Source organism: Mus pahari, chromosome 1, assembly GCF_900095145.1.
Source record: "Mus pahari chromosome 1, PAHARI_EIJ_v1.1, whole genome shotgun sequence".
Taxonomy (NCBI): Eukaryota; Metazoa; Chordata; class Mammalia; order Rodentia; family Muridae; genus Mus; species Mus pahari.
The window spans coordinates 1,087,374-1,091,763 of NC_034590.1; positions in this window are offsets into that span (position 1 = coordinate 1,087,374).

Consider the following 4,390-nt stretch of genomic DNA (forward strand, 5'->3'; position numbering starts at 1 on the left):
CCATCCCATTTAGGGTGGGTCTTTGCTCAAATAAAATTCTCTAGAATCACCCTCACAGATCTATCCAGGAGCGCAGATCTTAGTTGATTCTAAATCCAGTCTATCAGACAATGAAGATAACGATTAACTATCACAAGGCCACCCCTTGTCAACTAGACAAATGAATATATCATTTTTAAATCATAACATTTCATTTTCAGCTCCTAAAATCTAATATTTATCTCATAATGAAAAATAAATTTAGATCATTAAAAGTCTCCAAAAGCTTAGCAGTTTGGGGTATTTATACAAAATAGTAAAGGCAGGGTCCTCTGCTGAGACTAGGTGATTCTTTAACTCTGAATGTCTGTTTTAAAGAAGTTATACTTCCAATACATAATTACACAGAGTAAATATTCTCATTCCATAAGAGGAGAATGGGACATAGCAAGAAAATAAAAGCAAGATAGAAATCCAGTAAAATAAACACCAAATCTTACAGCTTCATGTTTGGCATCATGGGCACTTTGTAGCATCATCTTGTTCCAGCAACTATATTCACCTTCCTCTTCTGGGGCAATTTTATTCCATACCTACAGCTTCCTTTGAAAGACATCCCATGGTGATAGCACCTCCAACATCCCACACTGCATCTTAGGTTTCACATTCACAACCCTACATAATGGGACTTTAAATTTTTATCTGTCTGTCTGTCTGTCTGTCTGTCTGTCTGTCTGTCTGTCTGTCTGTCTATTTGTTTGTTTGTTTAGTGTATGAATGTTCTGTCTGCATGTACACTTGTATGCTAGAAGAGGGTATCAGATCCCTGTATAGAGGGTCATGAGCCACTATGTGGTTGCTGAGAATTGAACTCAAGATCACTAGAAAAGGAGCCAGTGCTCTTAACTGCTGAGCTATCTCACCGGCTGCATAGTGCAATATTTTTCATGGAACCTGATTTTATCACACATTGCCTGTGTAGAGTAAAAAAATCCAAGCTCACGTCCCAGTTTTGAAACCCAACAATCCCTGAGCTCATCCCAAGCTCAGGATTAGAAAACCCACTAGTCCCACTGCCATGAACCCCTCTATAAACCTGCCTCCCACTCAGTTCTCTGCTGCTTCTCTCCCAAGCAGAGTCAGCCACTGTCTTGGGTCTTACCCAATAAATCTCTTGTGTGAGGTTTGTTGTGTGGTGTGACTTTGTGGTATTCCTTGCCTCCTAACTGCCAGTGTAGCCTTAGATTTTTCAAAACCTACTTTAATAAAGGCTCTCAAGTGCTTCCAACCCCATTTCTTGCCCACCATCCAACAGTAGGGGAGAAAAGATGGTAAATAGGACACAGGGGATGTAGTCCTCTTTAGAAGTAGCTCCTTGGTGCAGCTCCAATCTCTATTGTCAACACACCAGCAGTCCAGCTCAGAAGGGTCAGGATACCAACCAGCAATCAGCAGCAGTGGTGTGAGCCAGCAGAAACCGCCAGGCCTCCGCTGAATCGGCATGAGTCAGCGGGAGGAACCAGAACCAGCCAGGGAAGCCAGGAAACATTCTCTGCCATGCCTCTCTCAATAAAGTAAAGATCAGCAAAGACTGGAGACCAACAAAGCACTGCAAGGCTGGCTTTGCAAGCCCCTCCCATCACTGCCACTCATTGAGTCCCACCCATACTCTCTCCAAACATCAGAGTCCTCCCAATGGGTCTTGTCTCAGCAAAGCATCATCAAAGTATGTCAGTCTGTAACATTTGACACAGCCAGAAACGTCCACCTTACGCCAGGAAGCCTTTCCCTTCAGAGCTGCAACACTTGTGTTAGGAAATCTTTTCCCCTTGTTTTGGGATCCACTTAAATCTAACATAACTCAAACACCAGGTCAATACAGATGACAAAAATGTATTGTAATCAAGCCATTATTGATCAATCAGGACCACAAAACAGACTTGGGAATTGAACTGCCACAACAAGCCAAAATATCACAGCTTATTTATGTTTGCAGACAACAAACATCTGAGCCAAGTTATTGTTACTTTTTCCCACCAATCAAGATAGGAGTTGGTTCCTGGGCCTGGGAACATGAACTTAGTTTAACCCTGTGAGCAATATGGAAAAGTTGTCCTTGAGAAAGCTGGTCTCAAACAATTGTCTTTTTTATAAGTTGTCCCTGAGATGGCTGGACTCACACATCTCTTTACAACAGAAGCTATTCAGCTATTGGGAAGTCCCCAGCTCTCCTAGGGCCTGGGATCTTGAACTTACTTTCACCCTATGGCTAAATGGAGTCTGAAAACAAAATGGCAGCATTTAGGACAAGTTCCTTTTGCTTGTTCCAAGTACCCTCAGGTGTAACACTACCTGAACTTAGCATCTTTCCAGAACCTTGGTGCAATCTTCCACAATCCTGCAACTCTTGTATTTTACATGCACGCCAAGACAGTACCATTTGGACAGTGTTGCCAAGTTCTGCGGCCACCTTGAGATATTATCTAGCTGTCTTCCGCTGCAGCTATAGTTTGTGTACCTTAGAAAATACTTCTTCACGTGGAGAATGCCTTCAGCAGCATCCTTTTGAGCAGAGGACCCCTTCACCTGAGTTCTCAGTTCAGTCTCTCAGTGAAGTGCCATTGTTATAAAGCAGGAGCTTTTGATGAGTTCTCTCTCATACTATAAGCAGCTTTCCTGTTGTCAGAGCACAAAGTCCAAGGTCTCCTTAACTGTGCTGACTTCATTAAGACTGATTTCACCCGCATCTGCAACGTTAACTTCCCCGTGACCTTTCCTTGCCACAACACTTGCTGCCTTCCCTGATCCTTCTCACTGTAATCTTCATAAGAGCAGTGAGCAGTAATTGTAGCACAGGCTGAATGCCACTGCTTTGAAATTCCCTTTTGTAAACAAATTAGTTGGTCACTTTTGAATTCAGCCTCACTGAAGTTCACAAGACATGGGTTGTGTTGTTGCTTGGGTTGTGTTGTTGCTTGGGTTGTGTTGTTGCTTGGGTTGTGTTGTTGCTTGNTGGGTTGTGTTGTTGCTTGGGTTGTGTTGTTGCTTGGGTTGTGTTGTTGCTTGGGTTGTGTTGTTGCTTGTTTGTTTTTAACAGGATATAGCCTGGGTCCCTGTAACAGTTCTGGCCGACACTTTGTTCTCACTCTAAAATCTCTTAAGCACATTTTCCCCTGCCTGCCTTTTTGTCTTCATTCTGGTTTTCCAGAATGTTCTACTAAGCACTGCTCATAGCATCTAGGGCTTCTTTAGACTGCATTCTAAACTCTTCCACATTTCTCCAGAAAAATCAGTTCTGAAGGACTACCAATCACATGATCAGGTCTATCATAGCAACAGCCCCAATTCTAGGTGCCAATTTTCTATGTTTAGGATTTTTTTCATTGCTATGATAAAAATAACTCATGAAATATGGTTTGTTTTTAGCTCACAGTGTAAAGGAATAGTTTGTCATAGTGGAGAAGGCATGGCAATGGGATGATGAGGTGGCTAGTCACATTACAGCCACAGTCAAGACATGGGGACCCAAATACTGGTGTTCAGCTTGCTTTTTCTATTCCTTTTTATTCAGTCTGGGACCCCAGCCATGGGTGATGTCATCAACATTTACAGTGGGGTCCCAGACTGAATACAAAGGAATAGTTAAAGCACTCTGGAAATGTCCTCACAGACATGCCCGGAGTTGTGTTCTCCAGGGGATTTTATATCCAGCCTAGTAAATAATAAAGACTGATGATCACAAATCATAATTTAAAAAGAAAGACACGATAGCCTGATGTGGTGGCAAATGCCTTTAATTCCAGCATTCAAGAGTCAGAGGCAGGAAAATCTCAGTGAATTTGAGGCAGCTTGGTCTGTATTGTAAGTTCCAGGACAGCCAAAGCTATGTAAAGAGATCCTGTCTCAAAAAAAAAAAAAAAAAGGAAGGAAGGAAGGAAGGAAGGAAGAAAGGAAGGAAGGAAGGAAGGATGTTGGGGTCTCCCAGCTCCTTGTTGCCGCCAGGCCTACCTTGCTGTTACACTAATCACTCTCCTTCAAAGCGCCAGCCCCCTACAGGCGCTGAGACCCACCAGAGAGTTGCTGTGTCTCCACCGCCTACCGAGAGGACCCCCTCGGATCTCCCAGAATGCAGCATCCTTGGACATCAATGGACATTTGGACATTCGTCCTGCCTCGATCCTTGGATCCACCTACGATCGGACCGCCGCCGGCAACTTCAAAGACTAAGGAGGGGGCTGGGGATCTTTCCATGTTATTTAAATGGAGTTCAGTTATTAAACTTTGGAGCCTCGAACAGAAAAACCTTGTCCTGGCTTCCATTTTCCTCTCGCACTTTCCATTTCAGCCAGCCTGCCTCTCAGGATGAACCCAGACCGGGTGAGTTTAAAGTGAGTTTTGTCAGAAACTCACA